Source organism: Lepus europaeus, chromosome 4 (genome assembly GCF_033115175.1).
Source record: "Lepus europaeus isolate LE1 chromosome 4, mLepTim1.pri, whole genome shotgun sequence".
Taxonomy (NCBI): domain Eukaryota; kingdom Metazoa; phylum Chordata; class Mammalia; order Lagomorpha; family Leporidae; genus Lepus; species Lepus europaeus.
Genome location: NC_084830.1, coordinates 88,086,387 through 88,111,199, shown reverse-complemented (window position 1 = coordinate 88,111,199; position 24,813 = coordinate 88,086,387). Strand labels below are relative to the sequence as shown.

General features: G+C 39.8%; 1 pseudogene; it reads right to left on the bottom strand.

Moving 5' to 3' along the window:
- Nucleotides 1–23,999: 23,999 nt before the first annotated feature.
- Nucleotides 24,000–24,096, bottom strand: LOC133758931 (U6 spliceosomal RNA; annotated as a pseudogene).
- Nucleotides 24,097–24,813: the final 717 nt, after the last annotated feature.

The following is a 24,813-nucleotide window of genomic DNA, read 5'->3' as shown; positions in this document are numbered from 1 at the left end:
GCATTGTCTACCTTAGAAAAACTACTACAGAACATGCCTGTGACTATAGACTTGTAGTTCAGGCCACCGAAGATTAGAGATGGGACTTGGGCACTCCCTTGACTTGCATCCTCTGATCTGATATAACACAAACCAGGAGGAAAAGAAAGCTAGGCATCAGAAGCAATGGGTGGCAGGCCTATTAATGGCTGATCTGTACAGTGATCTGCCCTCAAGGAGACCCAACAGGCCAGTCCACTGCAGTGGCTTTCAATGTGGTAAGCCTGGGCTTCAGCAGAAGTCAACTTGTGAAGAGCCCTGGCAGCTCTGCCAAGAGTTGGATCACTGGAAATGGACCTGCCCTGGAGTCGAAGGATGCCCAGGTCAGAGCCACAGATCTTATTGGCTCTAAACTGAAAAGCCCTTCACTCAGCCCAATTTCCAAAGTGACCACTGCAGCTGAGGGGACGGCCAAGTAGGGTCAGCAACATGGCAGGCAGAACTGTAAATTTTTGTTAGAGATGCCACCTGCCTTTACCTGGCCAGCTCTCCTCCCAGGCCAGCTAAGTAGTGAAAGTCAACAGAGTGCCTTCCCCTAGGAGGTTCACACCTCCCTTAGGATGTACCCCATGTGAAGAGATAGATAGGTCTGGGCCTCTTAACTTACAAGGCCTAAAGCCCACCAGATTATTATCAAGCCCCTTCTATCAGGTTCTATTTGCCTCTCAATCAGAAAACTTAATTGTAGCTTAGACTGCACCTTTCTTAGCTCCTCTAACAATGACTCTGTCCTTTGTTCTAGTCTCTGTCTAGCACACTTGGGCCTCATTCCTTCGTAATCATAACCTCTACTCTACCACCAATGGCTCTACTTCCAACCTCTGTGTACTGATGGTCCTCTTCCCCACTTAATGCTGTATAATTGTTCAAACCTGGTTAATGCCACTCTTAGGATCTTTGGTTGCTATCCTCACCCTGTCTTTTATGACCTTGTCTAAATATGATCAGAGTCGGCGAACTTGGAAGGCTTCCATAAAACTGGCAACTCATGATGAGAGCCTAAGGTGGTTGCTGGTGCTATAAAGTAGAGTGTCAATTTGTTGGGTCAACAACAGGAGTCACTGTGCACTTGGTCCTTATGTGGGATCTCTGTCCTTAATGTGCTGTACATTGTGATTTAATGCTATAACTAGTACTCAAACACTATGTTTCACTTGTGTTTCTATGTGGGTGCAAACTGTTGAAATCTTTACTTAATATATACTAAATTGATCTTCTGTATATAAATAGAATTGAAAATGAATATTGATGTGAATGGATGGGGAGAGGGAGCGGGAGAGGGGAGGGTTGCGGGTGGGAGGGAGGTTATGGGAGGGGGAGGCTATTGTAATCCATAAGCTGTACATTGGAAATTTATATTCATTGAATAAATTTAAAAAATAAATAAATTCATTTGTATTTGCTATGACATTCTGAATATGAAAAATTTAATGCACTTGAATGAATGCAAAGATAAAACCAGTGCCTGGGTACATTGGAAATGTGTATCTTTTTTTTTTTTTACTTTTATTTAGTGAATGTGGGTTTCCAAGGTGCAGCTTATGGATTATGGTGTCTTCCCCCCACATTGGCTTCCCTCCCATCCGCACCCCTCCCCTTTCCTGCTCCCTCTCCCCTTCCATTCACATCAAGGTTCATTTTCAATTCTCTTTATTTATAGAAATGTGTATCTGTAAGTACTAGTCAAAATTTAGTCTTTATACTCTTTGTTGTACATGTACATTAAATTATAAAATCAAGAACTCTAAAAAAAATTAACAACTTAGTGACTTTTATTATACTCACAAGATGGTACATCATCACCATAATCTAATTCCAGAACATTTTCATCACCCCAAATGAAAACCCATACTCACTAGCAATCACTCCCCATTCTCCCTCTCCCTAAGCCATTGGGAACCACTAATTCAATTTCTGTCCTATTCTGGAAGTTTCTTATAAAAGGACTCACATAGCATATATGACCTGTTATGTCTGGTTTCATCACTTAGTACATTTCCAGGATTCATCCGTGCTGTAGCACATATCAGTATTTCATTCTTCTTTGTGGCTAACATACCACAGCATAATAATCAACTTTTTAAAGATTTATTTTATTTATTTGAAAGCTATAGTTATAGGGAAAGAAACAGACAGAAAAAGAGACATCTATCATCTGCTGGTTCAATCCCCAAATGACCTCAATGGCTAGGGCGAGGCCAGGCCAATGCTCCAGCAAATGCAGCCATTTGGGAAGTCAACCAGCAGGTGAAAGATATTTATCTCTTTCTCTCTATTGCTTTGCCTTTCAAATAAGTTAATAAATAACTCTTAAAAAGAAGTAAAGGAAGAAAAACTAAAGAAAGAAAGAGAAAGAAAGAAAAAGGCAGAAGGACAAAAAAAAAAAAAAACCTGATACAGAAGCTCTTTGACTTATAGTGAGGTTATGTCCTGATAAACCTATGGTAAATGGAAAATATCAGTAAGCTGAAAATTCACTGACTGCACCCAACTACACATCACAGCTTAGTACACAATGCACTGTAGACTCCTTGTGACTACTGGGCTGCTGGGGAGCTGCACTCACTGCTACTGCCCTGTATTCCAAGAGAGGATTGGACTACAAATTATTACCCTGGGAAAAGGGTCAGATACAAAATTCAAAGTATAATTTCTACTGAAGGTATATCACCTTCACATCATGGCAAAGTCAGAAAAATCTTAAATCAAAGCACTGAAAGTTGAGACAGTCTATATTTATAAAGCAGTTATATACTAAATATTCATGATACAGTAAATACACTGAAGATACTAAATATTCAGGATCTATTAAATATGTATAAGGCATATGCAGTACTAAATATAGAAGCACCACAAAATATTCAGGATAAACTAAATATTCATGGACACTCAGTATTCAAGAGGTCTTAATTGGCCATCCATTGGTAACAGCAGTTCTGACCCCAAGAAACACAAAACCCATAGCTGTTCTTGTGCCTATCTCTCTCTAATAAGAGCAATGTGTGCACGCCTTCTATCTGTGTACACGCTCACTCAAACCTCGGTCTTGTCCTTGTAGCCACAACATCAGAGGGGAAGGCTGGTGAGGCTGCTAGATTCCTTAATATTCTCTATGTAAATAATCATGTTATCCATAAATATAGCTTAACTTTTTATTTTCCAATGTATATTCTTTTCTTCTTTCCTCATTTCACTGTCTAGAAAAGAGTATTGAATAAAAGTGAGAGTGAACATTCTTGCCTTGCTCTATTTCATGGGGAAAGTGTTCACCACTTGTGTCACCACTAAGATGTTCTGCCATAACAAATTCAGAAATATCTTTTCTGCTCCTACATGGCTGGGTGCTGAATTTTTTAGAGGATTTTTTTCTACATCTATTGATATGACCTTATGGTGCTTCTCCTTCACTCTATTATATGATGAACTAAGTTGGTTGACATTTTTCAATTTCAAATCAGTTTTGCTTTCCTCTAGAAACTTCACTTCACAATGCATTGTTTTCTTCATGGATAGAGTAGACTTGTTAAAATTTTGTCATGTATTTTCGCATATAAGTTCATGGAGAATATTGATCTATAATTTTCCTTGCTATAACATGTTTGTCAGATTTTGATATCAAGTTTATGCAAGTCCCATTAAATGGGTTAGGATACACTTTTACTTCTCTTTTTTAAACAGCTTGTGTAATGTTTGCATTTGTAAATTTCTTTATTTTTTAAGACTTATTTATTTATTTATGGGGCCAGCGCTGTGGCATAGCGGGTTAACGCCCTGGGCTGAAGTGCCGGCATCCCATATGGGCGCTGGTTTGAGACCCGGCTGCTCCACTTCCCATCCAGCTCTCTGCTATGGCCGGGGAAAGCAGTAGAAGATGGCTCAAGCCCTTGGACCCCTGCACCCATGTGTGAGACCCAGAGGAAGCTCCTGGCTCCTGGCTCTGGACCAGCACAGCTCCAGCCGTTTCAGCCATTAGGGGAGTGAACCAGTGGATAGAAGACACTTTCTCTCTCTCTCTCTCTCTCTCTCTCTCTCTCTCTCCCTCTCTCTCTGCCTCTTCTCCTATCTCTGTGTAACTCCAACTTTTGAATAAATAAATTAATAAATCTTTTTTAAAATATTTATTTATTCGAAAGTCAGAGTTACACAGAGATAGAAGGAAAGGCAGAGAGAGTGTTCTTCCATCTGCTGGTTCACTCCACAATTGGCCACAATAGCCAGAGCTGTTTGGATCTGGAGCCAGGAACCAGGAGCTTTCTCTGGGTCTCCCACATGGGTGCAGGAGCCCAAGAACTTGGACCATCTTCTACTGCTTTCCCAGAGAGCTGGATTGGAAGTAAAACAGCAGGGACACGAACCAGCGCCCATATGGGATGTTGGCACTGCAGGCAGTGGCTTTATCTGCTGTGCCACTGTTCTGGCCTCTCATTTTTAAATTTTATCTTTATTAGTTGATAGACTTCATCAGTAAAGATGCCAGGCCTGGAATTTTCTTTGTGGGGAGGTTTGTGATTATAAACTCAACTTATTTAATACCTACGAAGCTATGTAAATTTTCTATTTCTTCTTGAGTGAGCATTGGTATTTTATGACTTTCAGAGAAGCTGTCCATTTTATATGTGTTATTAAATGCATTGACATGTTTCTTTATTTCCTTGTTGCCCAATGTCTTTATTTGTTTGTACTGCTATAACAAAATACCTGAGATTGGGTAACATAACTAACAAAAATGTACTTCTTTTTTTAAAATATCCAGTTTCTTTCTTTTTTAAAAAAAAAAGATTTATTTATTCATTTGAAAGTCAAAGTTACATAGAGAGAGGAGAGGCAGAGAGAGAGAGAGAGAGAGAGAGGTCTCCCATCCGATGGTTCACTCCCCAGTTGACCACAACGTCCAGAGCTGATCCGATCAAAAGCCAGGAGCCAGAAGCTTCTTTTGGGTCTCCCACGCGGGTACAGGGGCCCAAGGACTTCGGCTATCTTCTACTGCTTTCTCAGGCCTTAGCAGAGGGCTGGATGGGAAGTGGAGCAGCCGGGTCTCGAACCAGCGCCCATATGGGATACCGGCACTTCAGGCTAGAGCGTTAACCTGCTGCACCACAGTGCTGGCCCCAAAAATTTACTTCTAACAGTTCTAGATGATGCAAAGTCCAAGATCAAATCATCATCAGGTTCGGTACCTTTTGAAAGCTGCTCTCTGTCTCCAAGAACACTGCTAGTACTGTATCTTCTGGTGAGGATGAGTGCCATGTTCTTATGGTGGGAGCATGGCAGGGCAGACTGGCTTCCTAAAGCCCTTTCATAAGGCACTTATCTGTGCAAGAAAGCTTAGCTCTTATGGCTTAATCACCCCTCAATTCCCCACCTCTTAATACTGTTGCACTGGAGACTTAACTTCAATATGGACTTTGAATAAGACTCATTTAAATTATAGCATTCAATTAATGTCAACAGGCTGTGTAGTAATATCTCCTCTTTCATTTATAATATTGTTGATTTGTACTTACTCTCCTTTTTCCTCATAAGTCTTCAATGAAGTTTATCAATTTTAGTAGTCTTTTCAAATAACTAATCAGGTTTGTCAATTTTTAAAAGAATATTAAATTATTTGAAAGAAAGAACAAGAGTTTCTTGTCCACTCTCCAAGTGGCTCCAATGGCAGGAGTTGGGCTAGGCTTCAGCCAAGAGCCCAGGTCTTCATTCAGGTTTTTCATGTGGGTGGCAGGGGCCCAAGTACTTGGGCCATCTTCCTCTGCTTTCCCAGGCATAGTAGCAGGAAGCTGGATAGGAAGCAGAGCTGCTGAAACTTGAACCTGCACGCCAATACAGGGTGCTGATGTTGCAGGTAGCAGCTGAGCCTGCTGGGCCATAACAATGACCCCTGGTTTGTTCATTTTATCTACCTGCTTTGCTTTCTGGAAACTTGCAAATAAGTTTTGATCTTTCTAATTTTATATGCATTCCATTGAAGTTACACATTCCCTTCTAACTGCTGCTTTATTTTATCATATAAATTTTACAATGTATGTTTCTAATTATCATTTAACCAAAAATATTCCCTAATTTCCATTATTATTTCTTCTTTTCCCATTGAATTATTCTAAAATGTTTAGCAAATTTCCAAATATTTGTGGGATTTTTGAAATATCTGATTGCTATTAGCTTCTAATTAATTCTATTATAGTCAAAAAACATGCTCTGCAAGATTTCAGTCTTCTTTTTAAAAAAGATTTATTTATTTATTTATTTGAAAGTCAGAATTACAGAGAGAGAGAGAGAGGGAGAGAGAGAGAGGGATCTTCCATCTGCTGTTTCACTCCTCAAATGACCACAAGGGCCAGGGCTGGGCCAGGATCCAGGAGCTTCATCTGGATCTCCCATGTGGGTGCAGAGTTTTAAGTACTTGGACCATCCTCCACTGCTCTTCTAGACACATTATCGGGGAGCTGGATCAGAAGTGAAACAGCTGGGACTTGAACCAGTGCCCATATGGGTGCTGGCACTGCAGAGAGTGGCTTAACGCACTGTGCCACAGCACCCGGCCCCAAGATTTCAACCCTCTAAGACTTGTTTGTACTGTAGCATACACCTTAGTGAACATTCCACAGCACCTGAAAAACATGTGTATTTTAATATTGTCAGTTATAGTGTTATATAAATAAAACTAAGGCCAAGCTGATCAAATTGCTTTCTGGTTGTTTTTCTGCTTCTTCTATATAGGGTTGTTAACCTCTCCAGCTAAGATTGTAGATGTGTCTATGTCTTCCTTTATTTATGTCAGTTTTCTTCATATATTTTGAAACTGCTATTAGATGCATACACATTTAAGATGCTTGTGATTTTCTATTAAATTTACCTTTTATCTTTTAAAATAGCTCTCGATCTCTTGCTCTCTCGCGCTCTCTCTCTGCCTCAATTGCACATGCATGCCGAACCTCCTTGTATGGAGTTGTACCTTGTTCCACCAATTTTCTTAAGTATACAGATTGCAAGGTACATCTTTGGTTATCCTTTTAATTTTAACCCAGCTAAGTTAAAGCCCATCTTGGAGCTATCATTGTAGTGTAGATGATCAAGCCACTCCTTGCAATACTCCCCTATCAAAGTGCCAGTTTGGGTCTCAGCAGTTCCATTTCCAATCCAGCTCCCTGTTAATGTGCCTGGAAAAGCATCAAAAAATGGCCTAAGTACTTGGGTCCCTGAATCCCACTTGGGAGACATGAATGGAGTTTTAGGTTCCTGGATTTAGCATGGCCCATCCCCAGCAGTTGCCACCTTCTGGGGAGTGAACCAGTGAATGGAAGATTCTCTATGTGTGTTTCTGTGTGTGTGTCTCTCTCTCTGCCTTTCAAGCAAATACATAAATAAATCTTTAAAATCTGTCTCTGTGAATAGCAGTGAGCATACAATTAGGTCCTTATCCCAGGTAAGGTACTCCAAAATCAAATTGTGAGCTGGAGCTTGTTGGTCAGAATATTTACTAGAATTAGCAACTGTAGAAAGGAAGGAGATTAAAGAAGATGGGATCAGGAAAATCTCAAATGTGGGCCGGCGCCGCAGCTCACTAGGCGAATCCTCCACCTGTGGCACCAGCACTCCGGGTTCTAGTCCCGGTTGGGGCGCCAGATTCTGTCCCAGTTGCTCCTCTTCCAGTCCAGCTCTCTGCTGTGGCCCGGGTGGCCCTGCACCTGCATGAGAGACCAAGAGGAAGCACCTGGCTCCTGGCTTCAGATCGGCGCAGTGCTGGCCGCAGCACGCCGGCCATGGCAGCCATTTGGGGGGTGAACCAACGGAAAAAGGAAGACCTTTCTCTCTCTCTCTCTCTCTCTCTCTCTCTCTCTCACTGTCTTACTCTGCCTGTCAAAAAAGAAAACAAAAACTCAAACTGTGCTGTAGTTTCACAGAGCCTTAGCTCATTCCACAAGGAGCTCTAGAACATATGTGGCCTCTCAAAGTCATCCCACATTGGGCTAACGTGGCCAGTTTTTTATGTCCTTGTCTTAATCAGTCATTGGATATGGATTACACTGTAAGGGCAGGCTTTGGGTGAGGTGGATCTCAGGAGCTGGGGCAAAACCTAAAATAGCTACCAGGTGAGTGCCTTCAGCAGACAGCCAGAGCAAAATTGCTCCCTTAAAGTCTGGTGGTGTAGCTCCTTATCTACCATAGCCCTGTCGTTCATTCAGTCTGTCTTTAAATAGAATGTTTGATCCCTTTATGTATAATGTAATTATTAACACAGTTGGCTTTTACTATCTTTTTATTTTTATTTGTTTCCTATTGTTTCATTTTTTTTTTGTTTTTCTCCTGCTTTCATTTGGGTTAATAGAATGCTTTCTCATATTGAGTTTCATTGTCTGCATTGGCTATTAAACTATGCTTCTTCGCATTGTTATTTTTAAGTATGTACATCTTCAATTTAGCACAGACCATGGGCAGAGCTCCATTTCTAGCTACAGCAAAGTGACAAAAAGAACTTAATTTATCTTGCAGCCTGAAACAACTAAAAATTGAATAAAATATATGAAACCAGAGTTTTCAGATACTGGATGCCTATTATATAGTCCAGACAAGATTTGTTGCATATGCTGTGCCCATTTTTTTAAACTTTCATTTAATGAATATAAATTTCCAAAGTACAGCTTATGGATTACAATGGCTTCCCCCCCCCATAACTTCCCTCCCACCCACAACCCTACCCTCCTCCGCTCCCTCTCCCCTTCCATTTACATGCTCAGTTTTATAATTGTTCACAGTGGGAAGGCAAATCCCTTATTGTCATATTTTGTCATTAATAATAGCTAATATTGACAGAGTACTTTCACATCATATTTATTACTCAATATTTATTGATTCAACTAAGCAATTTGGCTTCAGTCATTTAAGTTGAATCGTGTATGAAGAATAGAAGTTCTTCAGCCTTATGAAACAAGAATGAACACCTTTCTCCCTAGGAACACCCACAATATTACAGTCATCTTATTTGCAATATCTCCATCTAATTCCTTCAAAAATCCTGTAAGGACAATATTGCTATCCACATTTATTAAATGAGGAAAATTAGACGCCAAGATGTAAGGCATTTATCCAGCATTAGACAGTGAGAGTTGAAGTCAGGTGTTTAAACTCTATGGCCAGCACTCCCCACCTGTGGTGTACCTTCTCACTAGCCCTGTCCTCTCAGTAGCTTTTGGAGGCAGGATGCAAAGGTTTAGAATTGTTTATAACCTGACTTGGCCAGAGTACCCATACAGCAAGCCCTGGATGCAAGTCCTTTTGTCTTCAGATATAGATGGTGTCAAAAACAATGAGAAACTCTTTGCAGCTGTTGCCACTGTTACATCATTAAGGTAAATGATGTCCCAGGAGTGTCTTGTTAACTACACTGTTAGTATTACAGATGAGTAAAGTTTATGCATCTGATATCATTTCGTTTTTCCTTTGATTATCTGTGATCATCCTGATGGTTTAGTAAGAGAAAGTATAGTCTAGACAGCATCTGCAACACACATAAACACACACGCCAGGGGAGATGAGAGAGAGCGAGAGCGAGAGAGAGAGAGAGAGAGAACATGCTGCTTGATTCAGGAAGTAATCAAAACTCATCATCATTCATCGTCCACTGGTCACCACAGCACAATTAGGAAGACAAGGATTATACATCCTACTGTCGCCATATAAATTTTTCCAAAGGCTTCTTACTAAACACACCAACTAAAGACATAGAAGAGGAGACAATATTATGGCAATGTGGAAGGTCATGCTCCCTCTATTAATAGCATTGGGCTGGAAGATTCCCTGATATGGGTAAGTAAATAAATAAATAAAGATGAGAGGTTTATGAATTGACTCTCTTCTGGGATATGAGTGTACCTATCAGTTGATGAATTTGACTTCAGTGTTGTATATGACATGTGCCAAAGAATGATTACTGGTGTTACTTGGCACTAAGCTAAAACCAGACACTAAACCTTGATTAACCAGAAAAATAAGCCTACAAGAACTGTTTATAGCTTATGACTTCTGGGTGAAAAGTGTGGGTCATGAAGAAACCAGATTATTTTAAGATTTATTCAAAGAACAACTGTGCCAGCCAAACCCTGGGGTCATTGCAGAGTCGGCTGTATTTCCCATTCCTTTTTCAGAATATAACAGGGCAGGGGTTTGGGAGTTATGATGGCTTCTAGGCATTACAATAGTTTCAATCTTCAAATAAAGGTTTGATTTTGTTCATAATACTGTACTTATGAAGTTACTAAGGCAGAGGAACTAAAAAGACTTTTCTGATGATGCGATAGCAACAAAAAAAAGTGGGCCAACTCATTAAGGATGAGATAATTTCCTCAAAACATCTCAGTCCCACCACCTTCTGCCATTTCCCAAAGCAGCAGAAAATAAGGTGGCAACATGGATGGAATATCAGCAATCCTAAGTGAGTGTTGGTCCTTATTTTATTGTGGACATGGCCTTGCTTCTACTAAGGAAGGCTCCCCTCTTCTCCTCCCTACTCCTCCTCCTTGAATTACCAAAGTGCATTAATACTGTACTACCATTGCTAGTTGGCTGTCAACATTTCTGGTGTTGTTTTGGTAGAGCTGTATTTATTATGTGATGCGGGCCAGCCGCACCTGTCGAACGGAACCTGAAGGAGGGAGTGGGAATGAAAAGAGGGACAAGGGCGCAGAGAATGGAGCCAAGACAAAAGTCTGATCAAGGCTCGTTTATTCCAGCATCTCAGCGATATTTTATACATAACCAGCTGCAGCTCAAGGCAACACAGAAGTGAACAACAAAGGCAAGCAACTTATCAGGCTTTCTGCAACACAATCATAACATAGTTAATTTTGGCGGAGTGTTCTTGTTTGATCCTTCTCCTTCAGCATGGGAGTAGGTGACTTTTTTTCCTCCCAGGAATTCCACAAGCCAAGACTGACATTGACTTGTCTATGACTTGTTTATGGGCTGCCTACAATTATGTATCATTCATTTATTCATTTACACAAAACACTTTTTGAGCAGACAATTTGGGTATATATAAGTAAGCTAAATGCAGATGAGCTCACAATAGGGATGTAGGTTTACAGTCAAATATTCTCCAACTCACTGGAATGGACTGGGACAAAGTACTGCGGATGCACGGGGTTCATGGAGCCCCTAGGGATGGGAATTAGAGGTGATCAGGCAATGCTTCATAAAAAGTCATTTGGACTGAGTTTTTAACAACAATGGGAATTCCTCTGGCTAAGGAGGAGAGCAATGCCAGCCCCTCCCCAGCCCCTCTCCCTCCAGGAATGTAGTCCTGTCTATTGTGTTCCTCTGCCTCCTTACCCCAAGCAGTTGATGACAGAGTCCCCATGCAGTGTTATGTGTGGTGCTCATTTTCGTTCCTTTCAGTGGTAATATCCTCTCAAGGTGGAAGGAATGCAGAACTTGATGAGGTTACCCTATGGCCACGGGGATTGCCTGCAGGCCACGAGCTAAGCACACAGTAATCAATGTTAGGTCTGCCTTTGATTCAAGACCCCAACCTAGGAAGAATTCAAGAGACTAGAAATGTGTCAGAGACTTGTCTACAGGAAACAAACCCGACAGCATAGCAACTCCTCATAGGTGTACAGAATTTCATGGGTACCTAAGTAAACCTCACAGAAGGTAGAACAGGGCACAACTTAAAAGTCTGTAAGTTTCTCAGTATTCACTGATAAAGCACAGAACTTGAGTCGGTGGAGAGCTCTCCTGGAAAAACTTTGAATTTATGGTTTTCATGGACCTAAAAACCAGTTCATGCAATTTGTTAACTGGCTCTTGGGTGCATCCAGGTGTCTGCCAGAGACGGAAACTTTGGCCAATTTACATATATGAAACATTAAATGGTAAGGAAAGTCCTGAGTGCCTCAAGACAGTTGAGCTGAGGGAGAGGGAGAGAGATCAGCATTATTCTGTGCTCAAGGTCCTTGTACTTAACTCTGGGTGTCTTCGAGACTGACACCTTCTCATGTTTGCCTTCACCTTACCTGGTACCTGCTCAGAAGAGCCTTCCTGTCCACCAGTACTCCAGCTCCATCGAGAAATCATTCTTTTCTCTGTATCCTGTTCCAAACTGTATTAATCATCTTTTTTCTACTTTAGCTAAAATATATGAGAGGAACCACTGTGGAGGGAAGAAGGCTTACTTCAGCCTACAGTTGGAGGATCATAGTCAAAGATCAGGCAGCCCCATGGGCCTGCTGGAGGTAGCCTGTGGTGAAATCTGTGCAGAAAAATGATCAATGGCAAGCCAGGAAGCAGAGATAGGAACTGTCCTTTTTCATATCCATGTACCTCTCTTTAAAATATCCATGCTTATCTGATCATGCAGTCCCACTCAAGTGACCTAATCCTATCTCATCATTTTCCAAGGCCCCACCTTCAGGCACTATAATGCAATTGAACCTCATCCTTAATCCATTATTTTTTAACTTTTATTTAATGAATATAAATTTCCAATGTACAGCTTATGGATTACAATGGCTTCCCCCTCCCATAACTTCCCTCCCACCCACAACCCTCCCCTCTCCCTCTCCCTTCCATTCACATCAAGATTCATTTTCAATTCTCTTTATATACAGAAGATCAATTTAGTATATATTAGGTAAAGATTTCAACAGTTTGCACCCACATAGAAACACAAGTGAAACATACTGTTTGAGTACTAGTTATAGCATTAAATCAAAATGTACAGCACATTAAGGACAGAGATCCCACATGAGGAGCAAGTGCACAGTGGCTCCTGTTGTTGACCCAACAAATTGACACTCTAGTTTATGGCGCCAGCAACCACCCTAGGCTCGCGTCAGGAGTTGCCAAGGCTATGGAAGCCTTCCAAGTTTGCCGACTCTGATCATATTTAGACAAGGTCATAAAAGACAGAGTGAGGATAGTAACCAATGATCCTAAGAGTGGCGTTTACCAGGTCTGAACGATTATACAGCATTAAGTGAGGAAGAGGACCATTAGTACACACAGGTTGGGAGTAAAGCCATTGGTGGTAGAGTAGAGGTTATGAATACAAAGGAATGAGGCCCAAGTGCGCTAGACAGAGACTAGAACAAAGGACAGAGTCATGATTAGAGGAGCTAAGAAAGGTGCTGTCTAAGCTACAATTAAGTTTTCTGATTGAGAGGCAAATAGAACCTGATAGAAGGGGCTTGATAATAATCTGGTGGGCTTTAGGCCTTGTAAGTTAAGAGGCCCAGACCTATCTATCTCTTCACATGGGGTACATCCTAAGGGAGGTGTGAACCTCCTAGGGGAAGGCACCAGGTTGAATTTCATTACTTGGCTGGCCTGGGAGGAGAGCTGGTCAGGTAAAGGCAGGTGCCATCTCTAACAAGAAATTTACAGTTCTGCCTGCAATGTTGCTGACCCTACTTGACCATACCCTCAGCTGCAGTGGTCACTTTGGAAGTTGGGCTGAGTGAAGGGCTTTTCAGTTTAGAGCCAATAAGATCTGTGGCTCTGACCTGGGCATCCTTCGACTCCAGGGCAGGTCCATTTCCAGTGATCCAACTCTTGGCAGAGCTGCCAGGGCTCTTCACAAGCTGACTTCTGCTGAAGCCCAGGCTTACCACATTGAAAGCCACTGCAGTGGACTGGCCTGTTGGGTCTCCTTGAGGGCAGATCACTGTACAGATCAGCCATTAATAGGCCTGCCACCCATTGCTTCTGATGCCGAGCTTTCTTTTCCTCCTGGTTTGTGTTATATCAGACCAGAGGATGCAAGTCAAGGGAGTGCCCAAGTCCCATCTCTAATCTTCGGTGGCCTGAACTACAAGTCTATAGTCACAGGCATGTTCTGTAGTAGTTTTTCTAAGGTAGACAATGCCCATGAGGAAAATTATATTCTCACTTTAAAACTTTCTTTCCCTTTGGTCTGAAAAGGAGGTTTTTTTCTACTTACTGTTTACTTCGCTGATGGCGAAGTAAATCTAGCTATGAGAGTACAATTTAAGCTCTTATTTTGGCTGTGCTATTACAGAAAAATGTTAGCCATCTCTTTTATAAGGTCTAAAGATTAAATTGTGCGTCCTACAGATTCCTTCATAATAGGATTAGTTTCCTACCTTGAGGAGAATAGAGAAATGAAAGAACAAGTTGGGCTTAGAATAGAGAAATGAGGGAGCAAGTCCTAGATCGCTTGCTGACAATAGCAATATCACATGAATACTTAGCAAACCGTTTCAACCATTAGATAACAACTTAAGAAAACATTTACCAGAAGGTCCAATGCCTTCTATAAATTTTAAGAATCATGTATTTGGAAACACCTCTTAAATATCTAACATGGTGTAGTTTGTTTAACCAGTAAACTTAAGCACAACCATATAAAATGTTTTTAGTTTCTTTCTACCAACAAGTATAAAATATATGATGCAGAGATTCAGGTCACACGAATTAAAATGTATCTTTGATTAATTTTAGCAGCTTAAATTTATGGACAATCTTATCTATAAGCCAATTAAAATAAAATTCTTAATAAAATTTTCCATGTGGACATACAATATGTACACACATATAACAAAGCATAATATACCAATATAGCAATTTTATAATAGCTTTTAAAATCTTTAACTCTTTTTGTAGATTGCCAATTGATTTGAATTGCTTTTTTTTTTAGTAACCTCAGTTAACCATACTTTCTCTCAGTTGGTACTGTTAATACATTATTGGCTTCATGTGTTTACAGAGCCATCTCAAAGTACTGAATACAATAGAAGTGGCTGGAAAAAGTCCATAGGAACCTATAGGAGGACAGCTAAACCCAGAACCAACAATGCTTTAGTTTTATGAGCAGCAAATCATATATAACTGTGGATGACAAAAGACTTTAAGTTGCCATGTTTAAAATTATAAACTCATCTACCAACAAGAGGCACTTGCTTACTTCACAGTATTTTTGAAAGCACCTGTAGGGTTTTACAAGTATTTAACCCTTTAGGCCTCTGGGGCTTTGTCATCAAGATAACTATCATGTCTAGTAACACAAGATCATTAGACTTTTTAATTCTCAAACATTTGTATTAGCATTTTCCATTATAGAATCTTAAAATTTAGTACCACATCACATCTTGACAGTACTTCTAATATGATCCAAATAGCCTGATTAGTTGATGTCTCTATAAGATGAGAGACATAGGTCCTTCAATTTTTTCAGTTGGGCCCAAACTGGGAAAACCAAAGTCCAAGATTTACTGGAAGTTTTAGAGTCCAGATTGTTTGGAACTTTGATTTTTGAATGCCTGTCAAGAATACCAAGAAGGCTCAAAATCCAAAATATCTGGTTGAAGTAAGATTCCTTAAAATCATGCCATAATATAGACCAAATTTGATCATTGTTACAAGGTGATTATTCCAATCTTTGAAAATAAGCACATATTTAAATAACCCATAGCTCTTAATAAAAATTCAGCTGTTTTTGAACAATTAGAATTTAACAGAGATCAACAGAACATAACAGATTACTTTAACACATTGCTTTAACAGAGCATCAGAGTTTAATTCTATGTCAAAGAGAAATTGAGCTTTTCCTGATCTTTTGCTGTGAGGTTTCCTTCCTTTACCTTCTTTCATATTGATGACCATGTTTCTGTGTTTCTGTGTGTCACACATCTTTAAGCATCTTTTGCAGGGCAGGATGAGTGGCAACAAATTCTTTCAGTTTCTGTTTGCTATGAAAAGTCTTAATTTCACCTTCATTCACAAATGAGAGCTTTGCAGGATATAATATTCTGGGCTGGCAGCTTTTCTCCCTTAGTACCTGGGCTATGTCTCGCCATTCCCTTCTAGCTTGTAGGGTTTCTGATGAGACGTCCGCTGTGAGTCTAATTGGAGATCCTCTGGGAGTAATCTGACGTTTCTCTCTTGCACATTTTAGAATCTTTTCTTTATGTTTCATTGTGGTGAGTTTGATTACAACATGTCGTGGTGAAGATCTCTTTTGGTCATGTTTACTAGGGGTTTCATGAGCTTCCTGTACTTGGATGTCTCTGTCCTTCTCCAAACCTGGGAAATGTTCTGCTAGTATCTCACTAAAAAGGCCTTCTAATCCTTTCTCCCTCTCCATGCCTTCAGGAACTCCTAGAACCCGAATGTTGGGTTTTTTAATAGTATCCTGTAGATTCCTGACAGTATTTTTTAGATTTCTAATTGCCTCTTCTTTTCTTTGGTTTGACTGTATACTTTCCTGTTCTCTGTCTTCTAAGTCTGATATTCTCTCTTCTGCTTTGCCCATTCTGTTTTTAAGGCTCTCTAATGTGTTTGTCATTTGATCTATTGAATTCTTCATTTCATTATGATTTCTCGTCACTATCACAGTTTCATGTTCTACTAGTTGTTTCATTTCATTTTGATTCCTCCTTAATATTTCACTTTCACGAGAGAGATTTTCTATCTTGTCCATGAAGGATTTCTGTAGTTCAAGAATTTGTTTTTGAGAACTTCTTAATGTTCTTATCAATTTTTTGAGATCCGCTTCTTGCATTTCTTCGATCTCATCATCTTCGTAATCTTGAATTGGGGTGTCTTGTTCATTTGGGGGCATCATGGTATCTTCCTTGTTCTTGTTACCTCGGTTTTTGCGTTTGTTGTTTGGCATGTTGGAGATATTCTTTGGTTTCTTCATGTGGTGTGTTTTTCTTTTTATGCTATGACTCTAGATTAAGTGGACTGTCTGCTTCGATGGAGCCTTAGTGGCTTGAAATGGGTGTGGCCTGAGAGCTCAGTTTGGTTCCTCAGGGTTGAGGGTGTGCCAAAGGTGACACTCCCAGGTTAGGCGTGGTAAATCTCTTTCTTTCTTTCTTTCTTTCTTTCTTTCTTTCTTTCTTTCTTTCTTTCTTTCTTTTCAAAAGGGAAGTAATTCCGCACAGCTGAACGGAATTGGAGGTAGTTAGCAGGCGAATGATATACCCACAGGAGCCAGAGATCAGAAGCTCTTTCCCAAGGACCACACAGGGAATCTGTGCTGTCCTCAGTGTGGGTTCAAATTCTCCTGCAGACTCCCACTGGGTTGCCAAGGTTACCAAATTGTAGCATCTCTGGAGAGTACTCACATGTCAGGTTTTGCTGCTAGGCTCAGGGCCGGTGCAGACCTGAGGTCACCCTGCTTAAGACATATGTCCAAAATGGCGCCTGCTCTTTGTCTTGCTCGCCTTTGAGAGGTGAGTGGAGAGAGAGAAACTCGTGTCCATATCGGTCACTTTTTTTTTTCCTCTCTCTCTTATAGTTAGCCAGGTGAATTTTTCCACACGGGGTTTCAAGCCTCGTTCCCTCTAGTCTCCTCTTTCTGCTTGCCTGCTGGTGTCTCTGGCTATTGAGATTCAGCTCACCTTGCGTTCCAGTGCTGGTGTGTTGAGTCTGCCGCTAGTGTCCCGAACTTGGGCTCCCACGCTCTCCACGCAGGTCCACTGTGAATCACTAATTCCGGAAGAGTTTCCTCTGATGTTTCTTCCCCTACTCTTCCTTGACCCTGCAGTATCTCCACTTTTATTAAACTGTCTCTCCCCGGACTATCAGTGTGCTCCCTTCCTATTCCGCCATCTTGCCGCTCTCCTCATCCTTAGTCCACTAATTTAAGACTCTGGGGAGCAACCTGTGAGCCTTTGGGCAGTACCCAAATTAGTCACTAACTGTAGCAAACCATCATCATCATTTAATGACTTTGATTTGGAAGAACAATTGTACAAATGGTTTCTCAGTTGATTCAATAAAAGGATTTGTCCCTGGATATTTGTACTAAAGCAGCACTGAAACCAAAATTCAGAATATCATGTTGGCTAACAGAAAATTTATCTGATATATACAATAAAAGGTAATTGAAAATGTTATTTTCAAGCCTATTGCATCCATAACTTCAACCAAATATGAACCCAGCATTATGTGATCAACTCCTTTCATGGTCTTTCCCTTTGCTTTAACCTTTGCTCTAATAGACTTGGGTATGCACATCAAGAGTAAACACAAACCAAAAGGTGGGATTTTTTTTTTTGGTCTGTCATATTGTTGCTTTTAAAAAAATGTTATTTACATTATATGACTTTTATGTATTTCATATATACAGATTTAGGAATATAGTGATACTTACCATCCTACCCTCCCTCCAGCCCATGACCCAGCCCTTCTTTCTCCTCCTTCTCCCATTACCACTCTTTTTTTTAAAGATTTATTTATTTTATTTGAAAGTCAGAGTTACATAGAGAGAGGAGAGGCAGAGAGAGAGAGAGAGAGAAGTCTTCCATCTGCTGGTTCACTCCCCCAATTGGCCACAGCAGCCAGAGCTGTGCCAATCTGAAGCCAGGAGCTTCTTCCAGGCTCCCACACGGGTACAGGGGCCCAAGGACTTGGGCCATCTTCTACTGCTTTCCCAAGCCATAGCAGATAACTGGATCAGAAGAGGAGCAGCCAGGACTAGAACTGGTGCCCATATGGGATGCCAGCACTTCAGGCCAGGGAGTTTACCCACTGCGCCACAGCACCAGCCCCTCATTACCACTCTTATTTTTGCAAAGATGTATTTTCAGTTTACTTAATGATTAGAAAGTTAACTCTACACTAAGTTCAAAAAACAGTATGAATTAAAAAAAACACTGTTCCTCAACAGAAGAGACAAGGACTATAATCAATCATCAAATTTCAAAATGTCCATTTTATACCAATACATTACATTTTAGATACTCTATTAGTTACATCAGGTCAGGAAAAACATATGATATCTGTCTTTTGCGGGCTGGTTTATTTCACTAAGTATAGTGGTTTCCAGTTGTGACCATCTTTTTGCAAAAGCAGGATTTCATTTTTTTTTTACAGCTGAGTAGTACTCCATAGTACATACATACCGTGATTTCTTTAACCAGTCAATAGTTGATGGACATGTGGCTTCATTCCATATCTTAGCTATTGTGAATTCTTCTCAATGACTGTGAGGTTAAAGATAACTCTTTCATATGCTGATTTCTTTTGATTTGGGTAAATTCTCAGGAGTGGGATGGCTGGATCATATGGTAGTTCTATATTTCTGAGGTATATCCACAGATATACGCTGAGGTGTATCCACTGTCTTCCACAGTGCCTGCACAGGTTTACATTCCCACCAAGTGTGGAGCAGGATATCTTTTTCCCCAAAACCTTGCCCTGATTTGTCATTCCTTGATTTCTGTATGAGAGCAATTCAAACATGAGTGAGGTGAAACCTCATTGTGGTTTTGATTTGCTTTTCCCTTATGGCTAGTGATTCTGAGCATTTGTTCATGTGTCTGTTGGCCATTTTAATTTTCTCTCTTGAAAAATATCTGTTCAAGTCCTTTGCTCATTTCTTAACTCGATTGTTTGTTTTGTTGTGGTTGAATTTCTTGAGCTCTTTATAGATTCTGGATGTAAACCACTTATCAGTTGTGTAGTTTGCAAATATTTTCTCCCATTCTGTCTGTTGCCTCTTCACTTTGCTGAGTGTTTCTTTTACAGTGCAGTAGCTTCTCAGTTGATGTAATTCCATCTGTCAATTTTGGCTTTGATTGCCTGAGTTTCAGGGGTCTTTTCCAAGAAGTCTTTGCCTATGACAATGTCCTGTAGAGTTTTCCCAATGTTCTCTATTAATTTGATGGTATCACATTGTAGATTTATGTCTTTGATCCATTTGATTATATTTTTGTGTAAGGTATAAGATAGGGGTCTAGTTTCATACTTATACACATGTAGACCCAGTTTCCCCAGCACCGTTTTTTGAAGAGACTGTCCTTGCTCCGGGTATTGATTTTAGCTCCTTTGTCAAAAATAAGTTGGTTGTAGATGCATGGATTTATTTCTGCAATTTCTATTCTGTTCCATTGATCTACAAGTCTGTTTTTGTGACAGTACCAGGCTGTTTTGATTATAACTGCCCCATAGTATATCTTGAAATTAGGTGTTGTGATGCATCCAGCTTTGTTTTGTTGTTTATTTTAACTATTCAGGGTCTCTTGTGTTTACATATGAATATCTAGATCCATGAAGAATGTCATTGGTATTTTGTTTGAGATTACACTGAATCTGTAAGTTACTTTTAGTAGTATGGACATTTTGATGATGTTGATTCTGCCAATCCATGAATATGGAGAATTTTTTGCATTTGTTAATGTCTTCTTCTATTTCTTCCTTTACTGTCTTGTAATTTTCTTTTTTTCTGGCTTATTGTATTTCTTTTTCTTCTTCTTCTTCTTTATTTTTTTAATGAATGCATTTTTACATAGATACAACTTTAGGAATACAGTGGTTCTTTCCTTCATGCCCCCCACCTTGACATCCTGGGTTAAGTTTATTTCAAGGTATTTAATTCTTTTTGGAGCTATTGTGAAAGGGGCTGATCTTAAAAGTTCTTTCTCAGCCATAACACTGTGTACACAAAGGCTATTGATTTTTGTGTGTTGATTTATATTCTAGCACCTTACCCTACACTTTTATGAGTTCTAATAGTCTCTTAGTCGAGTCTTTTAGAGCCCCTATATATAGAATCATATCTTCTGCAAATAGAGATAATTTGATTTACTCCTTTCCAACTTGTATCCCTTTGATTTCTTTTTCTTGCCTAATGTCTCTGGCTAAAACATCCAGGACTTTATTAAATAGTGATGGTGAGAATGGGCATCCTTGTCTGGTTCTGGATCCAATTGCTGGAAGCATTCCCCCATTCAATGGGATGTTGGCTGTGGGCTTGTCATAAATTGCCTTGATTGTGTTGAGCAGTGTTCCTTCTATTCCCAATTTGCTTAAAGTTTTCATCATGAAAGGATATTGTATTTTATCAAATGCATTCTCTGCATCTATTGAGATAACCATATGGTTTTTATTCTTCAGTTTGTTAATGTGGTGTATCACATTTATTGATTTGTGAATGCTGAGCCAACCCTGCATAACATGGATTAATCCCACTTGGTCTGAGTGAATGATCTTTCTGATGTGTTGTTGGATTTAATTAGCTAATATTTTGTTGAAGATTTTTCATCAAGATTATTGGTCTATAGTTCTCTTTCCTGTTGTATCTTTTTCTGGTTTAGGAATTAAGGTGATGCTGGCTTCAAAGAAGAAGTTTGGGAGGATTCTCTCCCTTTCAATTGTTTTGAATAGCTTGAGAAGAATTGGAATTAGTTCTTCTTTAAATGTCTAGTAGAATTCAGCAGTAAAGTCATCTGGTCCTGGGCTTTCCTTTGTTGGAGGGTCTTTATTATTGATTAAATTTCCACCTTGGTTATTGGTCTGTTTTGGTTTTCTGTCTTTATGACTCATTTTGATGGATAATATGTATCTAGGAATCTATCCATTTCTTCTAGGTTTCCCAATGTGTTGGCATTCAGCACTTTGTAATAATTCCTGATGATTCTTTTTATTTCCATGGTATCTGTTGTTACATTTTCTTTTTCATCTCTGGTTTTATTGATTTGAGTCTTCTCTCTGTCTTTGTTAGCTGGGTCAATGGTGTGTCCGTTTTGTTTATTTTTTTTTTCAAAAAATCAGCTCTCATTTCACTAATATTTTGTATTGCTTTTTGGTTTCAAGTGTGTTTACTTCATCTCTAATTTTAATTATTTCTTTCTCCTACTAATTTGAGGATTTTTTGGGTGTTTTTCTAGCTCCTTGAGATGCATTTTAGCTCACTTATTTGGTGACTTTCCAGTTTCTTGATGTAGGCACTAATTGCTATAAACTTCCCTCTTAACACTGCTTCAAAAGAAAAAAGAAAAAAAACACTGTTTTCACTTTATCCCATAAGTTTTGAGATGATGTATTGTCATCTTTATTTGTTTCCAGAAATTTTTGATTTCTCTTTTGATTTATTCTATGATTCACTGTTCATTCAGGAGCATGTTGTTCAGTCGCATGTTTTTGCATATGATCTAGAGATTCTTGAGTTGTTGATTTCCATTTTAACTCCATTGTGGTCACAGAAGATGCATGGTATGATTTCAAGCTTTTTGAATTTGCTGAGACCTGCTTTATGGCCTAGTATATGGTCTATCATAGAGAAAGTTCCATGTACTGATGACAAGAACGTGTATTCTGTAGATATAGTTAGGGGCCGACGCCACAGCTCAATAGGCTAATCCTCCACCTGCATTACTGGTACACCGGTTCTAGTCCCAGTCAGGGCACCGGATTCTGTCCCAGTTGCTCTTCTTCCAATCCAGCTCTCTGCTGTGGCCCAGGAGTGCAGTGGAGGATGGCCCAAGTGATTGGGCCCTGCACCCACATGGGAGACCAGGAGAAAAGCACCTGGATCCTGGCTTCAAATCAGCGCGGTGCACTGGCCACAGCACACTGGCCGCAGCAGCCACTTAGGGGGTGAACCAATGGAAAAAGAAAACCTTTCTCTCTGTCTCTCTCTCACACTGTCCACTCTGCTTGTCAAAAAAATATATAGTTAGGTCCATTTGATCCATAGTGTCAATTAGCTCTGTTGTTTCTTTGTTGATTTTCTGTCTAGTTTATTTGTCCATGGATGAAAGTGGGGTGTTGAAATCCCATTACTATTGCATTGGAATCTATGTCTCCCTTTAGTTCCATTAACATTCTTTTAAATAGCCAGTCACCCTGTAATTCAGTGTGTATACATTTATTATAATAACATCTTCCAGCTGAATTTTTCCTTTAATCATTACATAGCGCCCTTTTGTGTCTTAACAGTATTTGTGTTAGAGCCTATTTTGTCTGACATTAGGATAGATACATGTGCCCTTTTTTTCCATTAGTATGTAATATCTTTTTCCATCCTTTCACTTTCATTTGACATGTATCTTTGTTAATGAGATGTGTTTCTTATAGGCAGCAAATAGATGGGTCTTGTTCTTTAATCCATTAGGCCAGTCTGTATCTCTTAACTGGAGAGTTGAGGCCATTTACATTCAAGGTAACTATTGATATGTAATGACCTGGCTCTGCTATTTTTCCAAAATTTTTCTATTGTTTACTTTGGATTTCTGTTGTACTTTTACTGGAGGATTTTCTGCCTTCATAATCTTTCATAGTGATGACTAAATTTCTGTGTTTCTTTGTGTAGCACATCCTTAAGCATCTTTTGTAAGGCTGGATGAGGGTGACAAATTCTTTCAATTTCTGTTTATTATGGAAGGCCTTCATTTCACCTTTATTCATAAATGAGAGCTTTGCAGGAAACAGTATTCTGAGTTCATGGTTTTTTCCTCTTAAGATTTGGACTAATCTTGCCATTGTTTTCTAGCCTATAGGGTTTCTGATGAGAAGTCAGCTGTGAGTCTAATGGAGATTCTCTGAAAGTAATCTTCATTATTCTCATGCACATTTTAGAATCTTTTCTTTATGTTTTCTGTTGAGAATTTGACTACAATGTGTTGTGGTAAAGGTCTTTTTTGGTCATGTCTGTTAGTTCTATGTGCTTCCTGTACTTGGATATCCCTTTCTTTCTCCAAATTGTGGATGTTTTCTGTAATCATTTCACTAAATAGGTCTTCTAGTCCATTCTCTCTTTCCACACCTTCAGGAACTCCTAAGACCTGTATGTTGGGTCATTTAATAGTATCCCACAAATCTCCAACACTGTTTCTCAGATTTCTAATTATTTATTCTTCCTCTTCATCCTCTTCTTCCTCTTCTTCCACTTCTTCCTCTCCTCCTCCTCCTTTGTCTCACTGAAAGATTCCCAAAGATTTACCTTCTAGCTCCAATATTCTTTGTTCTGCCTCACCAATTCTGCTGTTAAAGCTTTCCATCACATTTTATTTGATCTGTTGAATTCTTCACTTCCAATATTTCATTTTAATTTCTCTTTAAAATCTCAATAATAGGAAAAATTTCCATTCATGTCATGTACGGTTTTCTTCAGTTTATGGACTTACTTCCACTTGCTTTTGAGTAATCCTATGACTAATTATTTGAATTCCATTTCAGCATTTCATCAATCTCTTCATTTTCACATTCTTTTTTTTTTTTTTATGGAACGCTTCACGAATTTGCATGTCATCCTTTTCAGGGGCCATGCTAATCTTCTCTGTATCGTTCCAATTTTAGTATATGTGCTGCCACATTCTAATATTGAAATGTTGCTGTGTCCCTTCGGGGGGTAAGGACTCATCATATTTTCCTTACTCTTGTTTGTTGAATTTCTCTGCTTATTTTTAGGCATTTGTAGAGTTAATTTGTTTTTTCCCTTGATGGCTTTTTTCTTCAAGCTATGCCTCTGTGGCTTAGTGGAATGTTTGCACTTTCAGTGAATACCAAAAGGTGTGTGGTGGGTATAACCAGGTATCTCTGGTCAGTGCTCCAAGGTGGGGCGAGCTTCCAGCATAATATCCAAGATGAGCATCGTAGATATCTTCTTGTTAACAGAAGGAGAGGAATGATCACCACTTTTGGTGTGATCCCCCCTCACCTCCTCTCCTTCAAGCTGAGCAATGCTCGGGTGTTAGCCCTCAGTGTGTTCAACACTCATCCACACTGCCATATGAACCACACAAATGATCTGCACCGTCCTCAATGTGAGCATGGTTCCTGCTGCAATAACCCACCCCAGGCAACAAAGGAGCTCCAAGCAGCTGGACCTGCACCCTATGATTGCCCAAAAATCCAACTATATCCTGTACCCTCTCATGTAACCACAGAATTCCCAAGTCTTCAGCTTACAAGGTTCCCACAGTCACTGGTGCCAAGGTTTCACTTTGCCCTGCCAGCCTGTCCAGTCAACAAAGAGGCAGATGTTCTCCAATTCAGCTCTGCCTAGGTGTCTTGATCCTGGGAGGCACC